This window comes from Asterias amurensis, chromosome 14 (assembly GCF_032118995.1).
Source record: "Asterias amurensis chromosome 14, ASM3211899v1".
Classification (NCBI taxonomy): Eukaryota; Metazoa; Echinodermata; class Asteroidea; order Forcipulatida; family Asteriidae; genus Asterias; species Asterias amurensis.
In genome coordinates this window covers 8,929,688-8,949,951 of record NC_092661.1, presented here as the reverse complement: position 1 = coordinate 8,949,951, position 20,264 = coordinate 8,929,688, and the positions used below count along the sequence as shown (strand labels likewise).

At 39.4% G+C, this 20,264-nt stretch overlaps 1 protein-coding gene across 1 annotated transcript in view; it reads right to left on the bottom strand.

Annotated features, from left to right (window-relative positions):
• Window positions 1-20,264, bottom strand: part of LOC139947628 (forkhead box protein O3-like) — a 75,872-nt gene that overhangs the window by 8,017 nt on the left and 47,591 nt on the right. The window contains exon 3 of the mRNA XM_071945587.1: window positions 7,920-7,957. The gene's annotated coding sequence lies outside the window, so the exon portion shown is untranslated. The remainder of the gene's footprint in view (window positions 1-7,919; window positions 7,958-20,264) is intronic.

Sequence of the window (20,264 nt, the reverse complement as noted above, 5' to 3'; positions counted from 1 at the left end):
AATACTTCGCAACAGTTCAAGACAGTTCAACTCCGCTGCGAAAACAGCCATGTGACGTCAAAATGACTGCTTCGTTTTGTTGAAAGGGCACAATTTGACGAGCTGTCAAATTGCCACCCCCAAACAAATTTGTTACAACATATTATATATACAAAAAGTGTATGGGAGAGTTTTCCTGTCTACAATGAGCATGGATGTACACATGTACACACCAAGTCCATATATGAAAAGTACACTTATAGTTAATGTATAATGTATACGCATACATACACAGTAGTTTACACATGAACTACACATTTTCTACCAACTAATGCACAGTCAATTAAAACATGTATCATGAAGTACACATGCGGGGAGTAGCGATTTTATTGGCATTTAAAACCAACGCGCCATCGTCGGCCACCGCGCAGAATAACTCCGTGGAGACTATCGTTGGCATTTATAAAACTCATTCCAAGCGTGGGACGAGGTGTGTTGTGATTATCACTCTATCAAAATATCAAACAGTTCAATGTAGTCTGAAAAATCGATAATTATGGCTGCCACCTTATATCCTGCTCTGCTATCCGATTACATACGGCAAGCTACAAATCCTATACGACTCTTTGCAACTTCAGTAAACGGCCATGAAAATTGCATTATCTTTATGACTCTGCCGGCATATCTCATATCTTAACTTGCCTTCACTACCGCAGTTGCTATTTTTAACCTTTTTTTTTATTTCCTTAGCTCCTTGACAGTGGAAGGGGTTCAAGAGTTCAAATGGGCCTCTTTGTTTGATTGGGAAAAGTTCCAGCAAGTTGCGTCAGAGGAAGCTCAGTTACTATTTTGCCACTTACTATTTTTACTCTTTAGGTTTGTGGGGGGGGGGGGGGTGTGATTTGGATTCTACAAAACAATTTTGCAAAATTCTTATATAGGCCTACTGGGTTCTGAATCCTCTGTGCCAAGATACGTTACACTTTCCAGTCCTTTATTATCACTATGATCCTCTGAAACTGCCCATTTTTATTCTTAATCGGGTGGGGGGGACCAATTTCAGAAAGCTGACATGCAGAATGGTAGTATATTTCAGAGCAAGACAAGGTTTTAGCCAGGATTTGGTTAAAGGCAGCAGACACTATTGGTAATTACTCAAAATAAACCCTCACTTGGTAAAAAGTAATGGGGGAGGTTTGTTCGAGAAAGAAGTAATTTTCAAAGAATTTGATTTCATCAAGCATCTGAGAGCACACAACTTTGTGTGACAAGGGTGTTTTTTTCTTTCATTATTATCTTGCAACTTCGACGACCGATTGAGCTTAAATTTTCACAGGTTTGTTAGTTTATGCAATATATTGAGATACACCAACTGTGAAGGCTAGTCTTTGACAATTACAAAAATTTTAAAACTTGATACCCATGTTGTTTTCTATTTTCATGTAGGAGGACAGATGAAACAGGGTGTTCAAATATTTCCCCAAAAGACACACAGACACTGCTCTGGCTAACACTAAGCTTATTATTTATCTTGTCTACTTGTTATGTTTACAACCAAATAATATGGGACACTAATGGGTCATTACTCAAAATAATTGTTGCAAAAAAAATGACTTGAGTAACTAACAATGGAGAGCAGTTGATGATAGTATAAAACATTGTGAGAAACGTCTCCCTATGAAGAAACGTAGATTTTGAGAAATAGGTAATTTGTCACTAAAAAAGTCAGCTCTGAAGCCTTTTATGAGCAAACAAATTTGTGCAAGAAGGGTGTTTTTTCTTTCATTATTCTCTTGCAACTTCGACGACCAATTGAGTCGAAACTTTCACAGATTTGTTATTTTAGGCAGATGTTGGCAGGCCTGATACTTCACGGAGGCAACGGAGGCGATTGCCTCCGTTGACCCTTGTCATTGCCTTGGTGCCCTTGAAATGCTCCAGTAGAAATTTACAATTTCCTCATAGGGTGCCTTTTGCCAAAGAGAAAATGCCTTGGTGCCCTTGCCCTTTCAAAAACGAAGCATACAGCCCTGTGTTGGGATACACCAAGTGAGAAGACTGGTCTTTGACAATTACCCAAAGTATCCAGCCGTCGATTTCACAAAACGTTAGGATTGATCCTATCTCGAGTTAACTTGTCATAACTTAGGATCAATCTTAAGGTCTGCATGCTACAGTGCAGGGTTGGGACTCGTCCTTAGACCTAAGATTAATCTTAAGTTAGGAAGAGTTTGGTGAAATCGACGGCAGGGCCTTTAAGAACAGCTACGCCTTCAGGCTGATGCATTCAGAAGGTAAGCTTCATGTACAAGTAGCAAGTAGCTTAATGAGATTGATTGTCTAACAGTCCAACCTTCTTATTGACTGCCAATATTACAGGTTAAATGGGGATTGTTTACGGCAAAGACTCGGGGGGGGGGGGGGGGCATGGGGCAGCTGCCTCTGTAAAGTATCATCAGTGGTGGATTTCACAAAGAGTTAAGACTAGTCTTATTTAGGGTTTAGAACTATATACTTAAGTTTTAAATAACCCCAAAGGAGTCCTAGGACTAGTCCTAGATTGATTGTCTAACAGTCCAACCTTCTTATTGACTGCCAATAATACAGGTTAAATGGTGATTGTTTACGGCAAAGACTGGGGGGGGAGGCATGGGGCAGCTGCCTCTGTAAAGTGTCAGTGGTGGATTTCACAAGAGTTAAGTCTTATTTCGGGGTAGTACTATAGCCTAAAGTTTTAAATGACCCCAAATGAGTCCTAGGACTAGTCCTAAGTTATCTTTGTGAAATCGATCCCAGGCCTGTCTATTAAAGACATTGGACACTATTGGTAATTGTCAAAGACCAGTCTTCTCACTTGGTGTATCTCAACATATGCATAAAATAACAAGCCTGTGAAAATTTGAGCTCAATTGGTCATCAAAGTTGCGGGATAATAATGAAAGAAAAAAAAACACCCTTGTTACACGAAGTTGTGTGCGTTTAGATGGTTGATTTCGAGACCTCAAATTCTAAATCTGAGGTCTCGAAATCAAGTTCATGGAAAATTACTTCTTTCTCGAAAACTATGTTACTTCAGAGGGAGCCGTTTCTCACAATGTTAACACTAAAAACAGCTCCCCATTACTCGTTACCAAGTAAGGTTTTATGATAATAAATATTTTGAGTAATAACCAATAGTGTCCACTGCCTTTAAGATGTGTCAATCTGACACCATGATCAATAAGGAAGAGGGGGTGGGGGATGTCAAAAAGGGCCGTCGCATTTATCTTAATGCAAACAAGACTGCGGGTAGTTTTGGACTGACATCCCAGTCACGGCCTCCCCCTCCCCCGAGTTAGATCACAGCCCTCCATCTGTAGTTCAGGACAGGACCCTGTAAAAGTGTATCCTCATCAGCCAGATCATGGCCAGATGTAGAGACTACTCAATGCCCCCAATGTACGTTTTATTAATAGCTTGCCTTCCTCGCACTTGTCAAACTCCGAAATCTCCCCCAGTCAACGTGGAGTCAGACCCGCTGGAAGAGGTTGCTATATTCAACTCTTGCCGTCTTGCTCAAGTAAATAACCGACTTCCTCCGAAACTCTGACCTACTTCAAAACATGTTTTGAAGTTTGAGCGCTACTTGGCCGTCCCCCCCCTCCCAATCCCCCACATCTACATGTACCTTCATGTAACTGTCAAAGGAGAGGGGGGTGCGCTATATTAAGACACACCCGGGTGTGGTTCTATTCTCAACTTTATTGATATCAAATGTTCGATGTTAAAGCAGGTTGTTAAACTTTCAACTTTGAACCGCCACGTTCACGTTAGACACGGAAAACCACAACCTTGCGCTACAAAGTTGCATGGTACTTCAGGCCTGATACTTCAAAGAAGCAATGAAGGCGATTGCCTCCATGCCCCCTGGTCATTGCATGGTGCCCTTGAAATGCTACAGTCAAAGTTTACACTTTCCTCATAGGGTGTCCTTTGCCATGAATAAAATGCCTTGGTGCCCATTAAAAAACGAAGCATACAGGCCTGGTACTTCATGAGAATGCTGTTGCAAAGTCAGTTTCCACAAAATCGATTTTGTAGTGGGTGGGGTTGAGTAAATTGGTTTTAGCGGCAGTAACCCCCCTTTTTTATGAGGGGGGGGGGGGGTCGTGTACATGAACCATTGACATTTCAATCCACTTTTATCAAGCATTATGAGAATTCAAAAACCTCTAATTGAAAGTGATATTTTTGGGGACAAGTTCATAAAAAAAATTCCCAGGCCTGGAATATCTTTGAGCAGGCAATGCCATTTTCACTTTTGAAATGGGCACTTACATTTAAAAATGTTAAAGTCTATGAAAAGTCTTTGAAGGGGCACCGAGGCCAAGACCAGGGTCACAGAAGCATGGCCTCTGTGTGATTACGTGACTGAGAACTCTACAACACATTGAGTAGATTTTAAAAATGAAGTATGCATCTTCTTGACATTATTTCTTAAAAGTGAAGTTAAAGGAACACGTTGCCTTGGATCGGTCGAGTTGGTCTTTGAAAAGCGTTTGTAACCATTTTTTATAAAATGCATATGGGTAGAAAGATGTTGTAAAAGTAGAATACAATGATCCACACAAACATGCCTCGAAATTGCATGGTTTTCGTGTTAGTTCGCACACTAAAAGGAAAACCACGCAATTTCGAGGCAAACTTATGTGGATCATTGTATTCTACTTTTAAAACATCTTTCCAACCATATGCATTTTATAAAAAAGGGTTATATACCAACTCGTCCAATCCAAGGCAACGTGTTCCTTTAAACCCTGTTTGAAAGTGCACTCCTACAAGCTTTCCAAATGTATTCCTGGAACACAAACTGAGAAAGATAAGACTTAAAGGCACGATACTAAGGCAGTTTTTTCCTCTTTAAAGGGCAAGTCTAGGAGGGGAAATTCAATTTCAACTGTCCAGTCAAAGGGGCACAGAGGTTTTGACACAGAGTCAAGGAGGCAATTGGGTTGGTATTTTATATTGGTGTTTTTACGTAAACGAAAAAGGGACAAATAAATGGAATTTCCAATGCAGGGACAATAAAGTTGTATTGTCTTGTAATAAATGTGTTTCTCAAGATCTGAATGTTCAAAATAATAAACTTTTGTTAAACAGAAATAGACACAAGAATCATACCTAAATTTACAAGCAATACTTTTTTAGGGGTGAGTATTTTCTGCAGAGTAACACATTGTAAGTGTGCCAACTATGTGCACTTGGATTAAATACAAAAATAAAGGTCCCCTGCACGTACCTAGCGTGTCGCATAAACACCACTTAATGCTGTTAAGCTACTCTATACTTTAATTTACCTAGTCCATCAGTGACATTTTCCTCCAAATCCACTTCACCACTTAGGTAAGCTTGCATTTTCACTTTAAACTGAGTAAATGTGTTCGGGGTAGCAGGTCGTTCAGGACGGCCAGAAGTGGTAACGAGAGACAGTACAGCCGTTCAACCTTGACATAGAATTCACTTCAACTTGTGAACTTGAAACTCTCACAATGCCTGAAGAAGCCTTCAAGCTGGTTGCCGGGGTCAAATTGGCCGACCTTAAAGGTGCTCAAGAAGCAGGGCTTAAAGGCAGTATTCTCACTTGGTGTATCCCAACAAATGCAAATAATAACAATACTGTGAAAATTTTGACTAAATAGGACATGATAATGATAGAAAACACCCTTTTTACACAAATTCACCCTTTTTACACAAATTTGTAAAAGGCTTCAGGCCTGAAGTCTTTTAATAATTTGAGTGAGAAATTACCTCTTTCTCAAAAACTGTGTTACTTGGGAGGGAGCCGTTTCTCATAATGTTTTATACTATTGCTTGTTACCAAGTAAGTTTTTATGCAAAAAATGTTTTTGAGTAATTAGCCTAATGTGGTCTGCCGAGTACAAATTTGGCAGGGAACCTGGGGCCGATTTCACAAAGATCTAAGATTGATCGTAACTGCAAATCAATCGTAGTTGCTAACTAAAGTGTGATGTCACAATACAAATCACTATGGTGATACTGAAAATGTGTCTTGCAATGAATTTTATTGCTTTGAGAAATCACCCCCAGGTCCACAGTAGTGTACATGTACATGTATGTGTATCAAATGGTGGTTTGGCCGGTGCCTGTTTCTACTACTAAGCAAGATTTTGCCATGCTCTAGTGCATTGAAGGTTTATAATTGTATTGTTAAAAACAAAGATTCAACTCCCCCATGACTGAAAAGTGTGTTGCCGTTATGTACATGTACACCACCTTAATACTGTACACAAGTGCCAAGATTGGCTTTAATGAACGGGTTGCACCTTCAACTTTATACATTTACATTCACACGGTTCAAGTTAATGCACAGCTTTTTCTGTGTGACAGGTTGCACCTTTAAGGATGTGAATGCACACCATGAGCTGTCAATGCTTTGAAGTCTGTACTTCAATCACACTGAGGTAATTCATGATGGAAAACTCCTTTCAGCGTGTCCGACATATGTACAGGTAGAGTAGATTAAAAGGACCATGGATCATGACGGGCAGTGTGTACCAAATACATTAAAAGAGACAGGTGACAAGACTTTAAATAACAATGCATTGCTCCCCTACACCCAGGTGTATAAAAGGAACATGAGCTGTCAATGCTTTGAAGTCTGTACTTCAATCACGCTGAGGTAATTCATGATGGAAAACTCCTTTCAGTGTCTGACACATGTACAGGTAGAGTAGATTAAAAGGACCATGGATCATGACGGGCAGTGTGTACCAAATACATTAAAAGAGACAGGTGACAAGACTTTAAATAACAATGCATTGCTCCCCTACACCCAGGTGTATAAAAGGGAAGTAAAACTTCCAAATAGCGTCAATATTTGTTTTTTAAAAAGAGAAATGTTTTTAAGTCTAGTATTAGTAAGCAATTATTCTTAGGTCCGGGGAAAGTTCTGAGCTGCAAGACTCTGTGGTCATGGCCCTATTTCAGAGCTGCTTAACTACAAAGTGTTGCTAAGCACAACTAAAATTGTGCTTACCATAATAAGGTTACCAGCCAACAATGTCACACAAGTACCAAATGTAACTGGTATCCTGCTTACACTAGCCTAGCAGAACTTCATTATTTTGGCCCTTGTTACGATTTTCTTAATATTTGAGCACGTGACATGTTTGGTAATTGTCAAAGTTCAGTATTCTCGCTTGATGTATCCCAACATATGCATAAACTAGCAAACATGTGAAAATTTGGGCTCAATTAATCATTGACGTTGCAAAAGAAAAATGAAAGAAAAAACACCCTTGTTGCACAACTATGTGTGCTTTCAGATGCTTAATAAAAAGCTTAAGCTAGCTTGTGCGTACATATGTAAGTCTTTTAATATTTGAGTGAGAAATTACCTGTTACATCAGAATGAGCCGTTTCTGACAATGTTTATAACAGCTCTCCATTGCTTGTTACCAAGTAAATTTTAATGCCTACAGCTGTTTTGGGTAATTACCAAATTAGTGTCCAGTGCCTTTTAAGGCACTGTACATGTTTGGTAATTGTCAAAGACCAGTGTTCTCACTTGGTGTATCCCATCACAAGCATAACATAACAAGCCTGGGAAAATTTGGGCTCAATCAGTCATCGAAGTTGCGAGCAAATTATGAAAGAAATAACACCCTTGTCGGAGGAATTTTTGTGCTTTCAGATAGAAATAAAAGACTTGTAGCTAGAAATCTTTTATTATTTTAGTGAGAAATTACCTCTTTCTCAAAAACTACATTACTTCAGAGGGAGTCGTTTCCCACAAAGTTGTATCAACAGCTCTCCATTGCTCGTTACCAATACAGTTTTTAAGTTAATAATTGTTTTTAGTAATTACCAAACGTGTACCTTCCCTTTAAGATCAACTTCAATGTGACTAATGTAGTGTTAGAAACTCTAACAAAACTTACCTTTGATTTGGGATGAGACTTTCATTGAAACGTTTCTACTGCAATAAGAAGAAAAAAAGAAAAGACAAAATTATTTACAAATATTTAGACTGGACTTTCAAGATGAGTAATGGCACTCTGATGCTGAACATTATTATTTTTAAATTTTTTTTAAGGGGGTCGGGAAGATTTGCTTATATTTCATGTTGTCTGGACCTGATTCTAGAGCCTCCACGCACAAAAACCTAAGCACAGAATAATTTTGCTTAGCAGAAACAGGTTACAGTCTGCTGAAATGCTGTTAAGTTTACATTGTCCTGACTGGCACCCCACTTGCTTAGCATTATCTCCTGCTGAACAATTTCACAACATCAAGCACTGTGTCCAATTGTTTAAAGCCCGTTAGCACAAAGAACTTGCTCGGGAACAGACAAATATTTCTTTGCAGAAACAGGTTAACGGCCCAAATTCCATTTAAGTTTACACTGTCATGACCATCACCCCACTCATTTCTTTGCTTGCCGAAGAAATTTGCTAAGCAGTGTTTACTGCTGAACAGGTTTAAGACATCGAGCGCGGGTCATTTGGGTGCATATAAACATTAGGCTTTGTCCTTCCCCCATTTATTATATTTCTCTGTGCTGTTTTGAATGATTTAGCAATAAATGCTCATAAATGGGATCAGCACGACAGGATAAGATTTGTCAAATGTGAACATTCCTGAGAATGGTTTGTTGGTCTATCGAGCCCGGGTCATTTGGGTGCATATAAACATAAGGCTTTGTTCTTACCTTATTTATTATATTTATCTGTGCTGTTTTGATTGATTTAGCAATAAATGCTCATAAATGGGATCAGCACGACAGGATAAGATTTGTCAAATGTGAACATTCCTGAGAATGGTTTGTTGGTCTGGGTTCCCCTTATCATAAACTAGGCACCTATCAGATTTTATATTATAATCATGAAGAATACAACTACTATACTGACTTATTCCCATTTTTGTTTATATTTATCCAAGGGCCTATTGGAAAAAACATACAAATTAAAGAAAAAAGCAAAACTCTGGATGATACTTATTAATTCAACCTCAAGTTGACTTCTGGGGTTTAAAAAGTAGTTACATTTTTGGAATGACTGTAGTTAAGTGAAAAATAACTTCGTCCTGGCACTACTAACAGACGATGGTTTATTCAAGGGGATTTAAAAAAAACTCATGTAAACTGTTTTCCAGGAAAGATGTATTTTAAAAGTTTTTCCACATTTCTTCCCCCTCTCTTCGATTCCCCTAAAACTGCAAGCACAGTCAGAAAGATTTTACCTAAAAAACATCTGGAAATGGAATCACTTGACTATCGGTCATTTTGAGCATGAAAGCCCTCCTAAAAATGTATAAAATGTGACCTGCCCCTTATGAAACGAGAGTAGAGTCTGCCAAAACTCATCAAAATGGAGTTTTTGAATTTTGATGATAAAAGAGTGTACACTTGTCTCCACACACATTCTGAAGTGGCTCTAAAAAACACGGGGTTTTATTTTTTTGCAGCCCTTTGACTGCATGGAGAAGCGATTTTTTTTACATTTTTGTTTTTAGACCTCAAAATTATTTCAGAACTGGCTGGGGCCGTAACACCTCATTCCTCCATAGTATCAGAGCTGTACCAGTTCAAATATATGTCAGTGTGGCAGATACAAGTGCATAGGCTGGCATTGAAAGTGCTATGGCATTATCATTGCTACATGGACGGCAAGGGCATTAGCAATGATAGGGCATAAGCAAAGGGGGCATAAGCAATGACAGGGCATTAGCACTGATAGGGATTTCATAATACACTGCACAGCTTAGGGAAGTGCTACGGCATTATCATCGCTACATGGACGGCAAGAGAGTTAGCAATGATAGTGCATTAGCAATGATAGGGCACTAGCAATGATAGGGCACTAGCAATGGGGGCATAAGCAATGACAGGGCATTATCACTGATAGGGATTACATAATACACTGCCAGAGCTTAGGGAACTGGCATTGGAAGTGCTACATATGCTGTGGCACTATCATTGCTACACTACATGTACATGGACGGCAATGGCATTATCATTGATAGGGCATTAAACACTGCTAGGGCATTCGCACTGTTTAAGATTTCATAAAATACTAGAACATTGCTTAGGTCACCATCCACACTGCTGGTGCACTTTTACACATGTTCTAATGTACATGTGCACATTCAGAGCGTTAACACTGCTATAGCATAAACACTACTAGGTCATTAACACGATAGTTATTTTCACGCCGACCCACGAAGAAGTTCAGGTCAATCAACTGCGTGTCCTCTTCCTCCGAAAGACACCAAAAAAACGTCTTACTTTCAACATACGAACATTATGTCAACAGTGACCACCGGAGCTGTTGCCCCAAAAACAGAGCATCTGGCCAGTCGGAAAAAAAAATTATTCCCAGGTAACAAGAAACTGACCTAGGTGAGAGGAATAAACCAATTTTGGGAAGTTGTCATTCATCTTTTAGGATAACAAAGAGACGGGTGGCACATCCTTGGGGGGTTAACTCTTTATTTGAAAACTCACACCTGCTTGGCGCCAAGAAAAATAGTGTCCTTTTCTAAACTTAAAGTTTTTTTGTAGGCACAGAGGGTTTAGTATGCAGTCATGTACAATGTACATGGTAGGGTAAAACATGGGAGGCACGGAAGGACATTGGGTCGTATGAATAAAAAGTAGTATTTACTGACAAGTACTAGCAAAAAGTAAAAGCATAAACTACCAAGTAGAAGCATTCAGTAAAAGCATCTTCTAAATTCCGTATGAATAAACCTATTCTTTTACTGCAAAGTATTCACTTAATGCTTTGGAGTAAATACTTCCGATATACCATGGCTGAATGGCTCTTAACAAAAGGTTTCCTTTGTATTACAACTCCCATTTACGTCTACGTACGCACTCACACACACACACAGCCAAAGTAGCATTTGATTTAACAGAAACATAGAAATCTTCAAGTCAGCTATGAGGTTTTTATTCTGACAACATTTTGATGAAGACGACTCATCTGGACACACAGAATAAAAACGCTTTTGTTAAGCTTTTGAAACTTGGAGTGGAGCATGACAGCGCTGTATAGAGAAGATGAGAGCTGGATGTGAGCATAGCTATTTAACTTAAACTTAAAAGTTTTAATAATAACACGAACAACATTCTATTGAAATGCATTAAATTGTTTAAAAAATTACTTCTTCTGATTTTATGAACAATAAGCCTTAATGATCGAGGCATTCATTTCTGAGTTGAAAAAATTCTTTATATCTTTTTAAAAAGCTTACTGTAATGATACAAACGGGTTTTTTTTACAAACGGTTTTATTTTATCCTCAGCATATATAAACAAGTTTGATTAAAAGCAGTTTGAGTTTGTGTGTATTGTTTCTGATGTGAAACACTGTGTATGTGTCTATTTAATATTTCAGTGATGTCTTTCCTTTGGACTAAAACATTTATCCTGTGAGGAACATTCATAAACACTGTCATTTCTTCGGACGAGCCTTTTACTTCTGTGCCCAAGGTAGCTCTGGAGCTACCTTGAAAAATCACTAGTATTTACTTGCATTTTGTAGTATATTCTCCGTTTTATTCATATGGAAGTAAGTAAGTGCTAAAATTAAAAGAATTTACTTTTTGGTAAAAGTAGATACTTTTAGCATTTTAGTAAATACTTTTAAGTAACAGTTTTTACTTTCTTTTATTCATATGGATGGTAGTAAATACTTGAAATGTTCAAGTAAAAGTAAGTACTACTTTTTATTCATACGACCCATTGTCTCCAGTCACTGGTCATTGCCTTGATGCCCTTTAAATGGCAGGCCTGCCTATTTCAGGCCTGTATGCTTCGTTTTTGAAAGGGCAAGGGCACCAAGGCATTATACTTCTTGGTAAAGGGCACCCTATGAGGTAATTGAAAATATCTACTGGAGTATTTTAAGGGCACCAAGGCAATGACCATGGACATGGAGGCAATTGCCTTCGTTGCCTGTGTGAAGTATCAGGCCTGCTATTAATTCAGAATTTTTTTTCAGTCGATTGCCTATAGATGTTGCCACGGGTCGTTGCCTTGGAGCCCCTTGAAATGTTACCACAGATATGGGAGGCACAGAAGGCAATTGCCTCCGGTCTCTGATGCCCTTTGAAATGCAGGCCTGTCTAATACTTTACAAAGGCAATTGCCTATGTTGCCACCGGTTGTTGCCACGGGTTGTTGCCTTGGTGCCCCTTGAGACACAAATTATTTTTTTGAGACATTGTTATACTAATTTCTCAAAAACTACAGCACCTCAATTGGTAATATTCTAAAGAGAAGCTTTAAACCATCATTATCTTTAAACAGTGTAAGTGCAAAATAAGTATGTGGACATTGTGTTTTGTGTGAATCAAACCCTTTAAAGGCAGCAATGTTCTTTGACCCACTGACAAACTTTACATCCATACAAACAAAAAGAGCGGTACCTGCAAGTGAACATCACCAACAACCTGCAACTAAATTCGCTTCCCCCAAAGTGAAATAAATAATCCATTAAAGTATCAAAGGTGTTAATCGATACAAATTAATTGATAACAGACTTAAATACCCGCCCTTAAAAATGAATTTTATGTGGAGCAAAGTAGTGCTGACCCAGTTCTGCAATTTGTGCCGAAGCATGCAGCGCCCCCCAGCATGAAAAATTGAACAAACGGTGCATGAAGATGTGTGTAACAGAATGCAAGGATGTATACAGCTGTTGGCAAGACCAGCGTGTTCTCCAATGCTACACTGTAGGGAGATTCAATGATATATAAATCCAGTGCACGTCAGGCGTGCCTGCACATCCTTAAGACGTCTCCAGCATCTGGTGTATGAGACAGGTGAGATGGGTCGCCTCCAGGGCTGAACATGGTGTGGTGAAAGAGAGAGAGAGAGATTGGAAGAGGACATAAAAAAAAGATGCGGTACGAGAAGAAGAAAATTGACATGAAGGAGGAGTGCAAGTGGCTAGGGCCGGGAGACGAGGCAACCCTGATCGGCTCTCGTTTCTCAAGAAGGTCAGGATATGCGCCGACACGGTCAAGGGTGTTGGGATGTTGGAGATCTGGAGCAAGTGGCTACCCGGGTCCTGGGGTAGGATGGAGTTAATTGAGGTGCGCGTGGATACCGATCTAGGCAGGGAAGGTTGGGACGCCGGCGCCTCGGAGACGTTCCGCTTCCTAGGCCAGGGCTACTTGTCATGTTTTGGATAATGAATGATTAACGTCTTGAGAGACATAATGACCGGGTAAAGTCAATTTAAGAGATGGGGTTGTAAACTGTCAGTTCATTATAAGGTGTCGGAACACTGTGATTTACAGCTTTATGGGGTGCATTGTGAGTTTGTCAGGAGAAAGGAGGGGGCGGGGGGGGGGAACCATTCTCATGTTTCTGTGGGTTTGGTAAGACACCTTCCAGTGGATGGGAACAAATGATGATATGCTTAAACTAACAGGTCAAATAAATTCTCAAGTACATGTTCATGTACCTGTGAGAAATTTAACCTTAGAGCGTTTACAATCAGTAAGGTACGTTAGCTTTTGGGAGATAATGCTGTAATCCTTACGGGATGTTTTTATGGGACGAAGGTCGCTTGTTCAATGAACTTTCCTTATAACTCCCTGGTAGTGGTATATGGTACAGTTAGTCTACTTAACTACCTGACTACTGCCGTGATTAGGTTTACACTCGGTGACATAAGTCGTACATTTAGTGTTCGTTCCTGTTGAAGATTGTGTATCATTAGTTTTTTACAGCCATCACCCGTTTCAGCCACACCCATGCGAGATTTTGAAATAAAATTAGTTTGGGAGATAATCACTGTTTGTAAATTATGTCAATCCTTTGGAACCATTTCAGAATAATAAAACGTTTAACAATTCCGGTCCTTGTTTGCCAGTTTGCACTGTTTGCCAGTTTGCACTGAAGAAACTATTTAAAGCCCTTCTGTACTATACACTTTTTAACCCCCCCCCCCCCTCCCCTAAGGCGTAAATATGTATACTGCTGATGATCTTTCTGGTATAGTATTCTGCAGGTATTTTGGGAGAAGGGTTGACGAAGACCTTTGATTTTGGCAGCCAACGAGACTGATGCAATGCCGAACGACAGAGGTAGTGGGGGAAATTACTCAATGACTCCATGATGCCACAAGGTGTGCCTAGCACACATTAAAAACACATGCTTTGACGTACGTGTGGAAGAAGGGGGGGGGGGGGGTGTGAGGGGTGTGTATCTTTAGGGTGCCCTGTCAGTCTGCGTCTCCCCGATTGGTTGATGTTGGGACTTATAGGTGGCTCGTCTGGATAGCCCCTGCTTCAGGCACTGACTCATGTCACGCCATGTTGAAGAAAACAGGAAATCAGCACCGAACGTAAATTGGCCCTATTTGCCGATCTGAGAGAGTGTGGCTGGTGCTGATAACGACAAGTCTGCCCTCGCTTGGCAGCAGACAGGGCCATGTGGGAGGGGTGCGCGGGGAACTGCACTTTTGCACCCAGGGGTTCAACCAGAGTCCTTGGAGGGAATCGGGTATTGATTAATAACATCACATTTCATTACTGATGAAATTCACTTGGCTTCTGTACCCTTTACTCTTCAGTGGCATCCATCTTTTTTGGGTGACAACATTTTGTGTGAAAAAGTCTGCCTCCGAAACATTTACAAAGATGACACAGCCGACAAGAGAAATACACCACTAATTATAATAATGTAAAAAAAAATCCAAGTTCACATTAAAGGCAGTGGACACTATTGGTAATTGTCAAAGACTAGCCTTCACAGTTGGTGTATCTCAACATATGCATAAAATAACAAACCTGTGAAAATTTGAGCTCAATCGGTCATCGAACTTGCGAGATAATAATGAAAGAAAAAAATACCCCTGTCACACAAAGTTGTGTGCGTTTAGATGGTTGATTTCGAGACCTCAAGTTCTAAATAAAATCTGATGTCTCAAAATCAAATTCGTGGAAAATTACTTCTTTCTCAAAAACTATGGCACTTCAGAGGGAGCCGTTTCTCACAATGTTTTATACCATCAACCTCTCCCCATTACTTGTTACCAAGAAAGGTTTTATGGCAATAATTATTTTGAGTAATTACCAATAGTGTCCACTGCCTTTAATAACAATAGTTTATTGCACTTCTTGTGTGCCATCTCCTTCCGAGAATTTCAAAGGCGCATATTACATATCAATTTCATAAAAATTACAGCAAATTACAAACAATCAACTAATTGAAGAGTTGCGGGTCGACTCACATCATCTCATTAAATATATTCTCAAACCCCCAAAAAGGAACTTTAAATAGATGTTCAACATAAGGCGGGCCTACAGGGTCAACCAGTGAGTGACGCACATTTTATGTCATTAATGTTTGGTTAACGTCATCTTCACCCTCAAACAGGTGGTCTCTTCATTAAGGCAATTATGTTTATTCAGCAAAAGTGTGCAACATATCACGTTCTTGACGGTTGTCTTCATCCGCTTAGCTAAATTCTGCTGCTCTAAACAAAATTATGCACCCTTTACAATAAAACTGACCGAAAGATGGAAACAGAATTTTGATCCTGAATAAATTTTCTAATTGTGGCAAAGAGTCGTATAATATTACACTCCCAAGTCTACACAGCAGGTGTGTGAGAGAGAGAGAGAGAAAGAGAGGGGGGGGGGGGGGAGAAAACCAAATATATCACAGAGTTACCATGGCAACTGCATCGAAGATTACATCTCTACTCCACTCGATCCGGTAGTTTTTGTCAACCGGTTAACCTATATCCATAGCTGTGTGTAATCGCGTTAGCTTCACAAAGTGTGAGCCGATCGTTTTATCCCATGATAAAGTGTATTGTGTGGGTGAACAAGAAAAAAAAAGAAAAAAAAGAAGAAAAAATGGAGAGAAAAAAAATAAAGAAAAAAAAAAAATGCAAAAAGCTTAGAGGTTTTTAGGGGTATAACTTCATTTGGTCTATGCAACAGGGTATTGTAATGTGCTTTGCACCTCGGTGAAATCACTGTTTTTTATTACAGCTTTCCTAAAGGTTCCTGAGGGTACCCCACACAAATTTGATATCTTTTTCCCACTAAACCAATCTGTCTTGTAAATCCATCCCTGAAAAGGTCCCTTTTTCCATGGTACAGATAACCTGCGTTCCTCCCAATCGACTGTATTTTTGAACACTAAAGGGCACTTTCAACGATGAATTTCCTTGCATCACAATTACAGTTTTATCTGATTTTGACTGCCTGATTGGTGTTTCTGCGACCAATTTCAAAGAGCTGCTTAATGGCTGATTTTGTGCTTACTTCGCGATTTCCATTTCATAGTGCTGCTTACCGTATACACACAAAAAGGGCATGCTAACCTTCTGGTGCTTACACTTACAGCAGGGAAAAAAAAAATAACATACGTAACAACACCAATCCATGGTGAACACACAAGATGGCCGCCTAATTTTCTTGCTAGCCTGAGAAATACACCTTAGCACATTTGTCTTCACGAAAATGTGATTACCACTAAGTAGCTCTATAAAATTGGGCTCTGGTATCAATGGCCAAATAAATTATATATATATATAAAAAAAAAAAAAGTATATATACAAAAACCAGTCGGTTTTACTTGGTTTGAATCACCAGGGATGAGAGCCTTTGCTGTCAAAAAAAGTCCGACTCTGGGATCCAGATCGTAGGAGGTAGGCCTACATTTAAATTATGACATTTCCACCTTTTGATCACCCCTGAAAATATAGTGTTTTAAAAACAGCTTCTAGGAAAAGTATTCTCAGAGCAACATTGTTAAATAGAAGATCAAAGAGCATGACTTCAGAGAAACTGACATCATTTTTTTGTTTAACAGGCAGACATTAACAATTCTGAATTCAGAACATAATCTGTCATTTCTCATACCTGAATCACGTCAATTTGGTTCACACATGCCCCCACACGGTTAAAAAAAAAAACTACCAATGAGACGAACCACCTCAGCGCATTACCCAATGGACAGACATCAGCTGTCATGCGTGAAACATTCTATTCTTGCCCTAATTTTGGAACCCTCCGGAAGTGAGCTTAATCTGACAGGCCCTGAACTTCGCTCTTGAAGGGGCACAGTACTAATTTACCTCTGGTACATGTAAAAGGGTCTGGGGCACTTCTATGAGGAAAATGTAAATTTGTATTGGCATCTTGCAGAGGGCACTGCAGCAAAAAGCATAGGGCACCACCGCAATTGCTCTGGGCAACGTGGGCTATTTTGACCAGTATTGACATCTTGTTACAGGCCTGTATTTTTTATTTTAAAAGGGCAAGGGCAGCAAGGCATTTTCCGTTTGGTAAAGGGCACCCTATGAGGAAATTGTAAATTTCTACAAGAGTAATAATAATAATAATAATAACTTTTGATTTATATAGCGCCTAATAACTAACACTTAATTCTCTAAGCGCTTTACATTAGTGCCCTGGTCATAGGGCCAATAACATCCCTTTTTAATGTTTCTCAGCTCCCTTGGGAGTATACAACCTGGGCAACAGTTTATATCCCTCCAAAGGCTTTTTCATTCACAATATCAACCTCTACCCTCGCAGGTACCCATTTATTCCCCTTTTATTCCGGCACATTTAAAGTATCTTGCTCAAGGACACAAGTGTCACGACCGGGATTCGAACCCACACTCCGGTGAAAACGCACCAGAACTTGAATTCGATATTCTTAACCACTCGGCCATGACACTCTACAAGAGCATTTGAAGGGCACCGAGGCAATGACCAGGGGGCGTTGCCTCCGTGAGATATCAGGCCTGTTTATATTCTCCCAACCAAAGTAAGGCAGGAAGGCTGGAAGGGCAAATAGGCTGGTGCATTTTTTGTATAGATTTGAACCGGTATGCAATATTAATAATGCACACAGGGGACTCAGTCAGACTTTATGTCCCGGACAGACTTCAAAATGAAACTTTCAAAAATTTGATCCGGTGGGATAACTCATCCCGATGAAATAGTAATCCGGGTATTTTTTTTCATTTATGTCCTAATTGAACTTCAGTACTTTTTAGATTCACCACAACTTAGTGACAGGTTTCACGTACCGGTACATGGCACTACTGCAAATCTTACTCGAACTATCTCATGCAAATTGTTGCCAATATTTTGAGTACTGAGTATACAGTGCTAACACACATCGGTGTATGGGTAAAAACCAAAATTAATATTCTTTATCCCCAATGCAAATTTAACATCTATTATATCGTTGCGGTACCCGCTGCCAAAACATAGGATTCGAACTGCCTCTAGCTGCCGGGCAACCTCGGTAGTCTAGTTGGTAAGACACTGCTCTAGAATTGCAAGGGTCGTGGGTTCGAATCCCACCCGAGTAACATGCCTGTGATATTTTTTCACAGGACTCGGGAAGTACTGAGTATACAGTGCTAACACACATCGGTGTATGGGTAAAAATCAAACTTAACATTCTTTATCCCCGATGCAAATTTAACATCTATTATTTTAAAACTTATTTGTTTCAGATCTTACACAGTTTCTCGAACCTTATCTCTTGGTTAGTTCCTTTAACTGTGGTTGTCCTTGTGTGCTGTGAACAAAGTTCAGTCTTAAGGGTTCTACTAAAGAGTGCGTGTCACAGCAGGGAGAACCGTGCCGTCCTGGTGTTTGATGTAATCAGGATCTCATTCCACTTTCAAGCCGCCGCCGTTGAATTAATTTGCCTCCAAGGCATCATACATGATTTAAAAGAATTTTTTTTAAATGAGCTATAACAAAATTAGAGTACTTTCAATCTGAAATCCTACTGTAATAAAATTTATCCCAGTTGTGGTGATATTCCACATGAAATACAATCTTAAAGATTTTCATTTTAATATTTCTTTTTATTACCACATTTCACAAGAGTGAGAGTGTAGGAAGTTGTTCTTGCATTTGAAACAAACTGAAACTCTTTCCTTGAATACAATTACCTCAAACCTGGGCCCCATTAAAGCCATTATACACTTTCGGTACAGAAAAAGAAGAAAAAAACTTCACAGATTTACAAATAATTTACAGGGTTTACAGAAGGTAATGGTGAAAGACTTCTCTTGAAATATTGTTTTATGACATGCTTTACTTTTTGAGAAAACATTAAAACAATATCAATTCTTGTTAGCGAGAAGTACGGATTTATTTTAAACACAGGTCATAGCACGACGAAACGCGCGGAAACAAGAGTGGGTTTTCCCGTTTTTTTCTCCCGACTCCGATGACCGATTGAGCCAAAATTTTCACAGGTTTGTTATTTTATGTATAAGTTGTGATACACAAAGTGTGGGACTTGGACAATACTGTTTACCGAAAGTGTATAATGGCTTTAAAGCTGGTTAAGAACAGAAAATATAGCTGAACAATTATTTTCTGTTAATAAAAAACTAAGTAGGATCCATACCAGTAAGATGTAGTACCGCTATGAAAGGCTGTACAATTATTTTGGCTTGCAACATTATTCTGGGTAGAAAAGTTGTTTTGTGCTTTGAAATCGGGCCCATAGACCTTACCGCAAATACTCAGTACCTTCAAGCGTGGAATGAGGTGCATGCTGGTCTAGCTAGAGTCCAAATTTGATGCTAGACCAGCATGCACCTCATCCAACAGTAAGCATTTGCGCAATAGGAATTTGTTTGCGAAAGGGTCTAGAGATGCTCAGGTACAGACATTTTCTCAGCACTAACAAATTGTGGTTAGCAGATACGGGTTATCAGCTAATAAAGCAGATGTGTGTATCACACTATACATACATGTACATGTACTGGTGCCCTGCAAGGCTTTTGATATAAAAATGCCATTACTACGTATGCATAATTTTCTGAAATTGGATTCTACATTTGTAGCTTGAACATGTCCTGTAGTTTCATAGATGTTGAATTTGCATCGGGATAGGGGGACTATTAACTTGAATTTACCTATTAACTTGGTTTTAACCTTACACCGATGATATACTCATTACTTTTTTTCCCACATAACTCAAGAAGAATACAGTGGTTAATCCAGCAGCAGAATACGACTTCTCACATATATTCATAGTTCATCTTTCCATTCAGATTGGAAAGGTCATTCTTGCTGATCCGAGAATCGGACATCAATGGCTTATAATTCCCCCATAGACTCAGCTCTGCCTTTGCTTCTAAAGTTTACTGTCCCCCCCCCCCATGCTTCATCCCTTGAGCTAGAAATGCTTCATTTCTGACAGTATGGTTAAAGGCGCTGGGGTGAGTTTCACAAAAGGTTGGTCTAATCTTGAGTTAGGATAGCCTTTA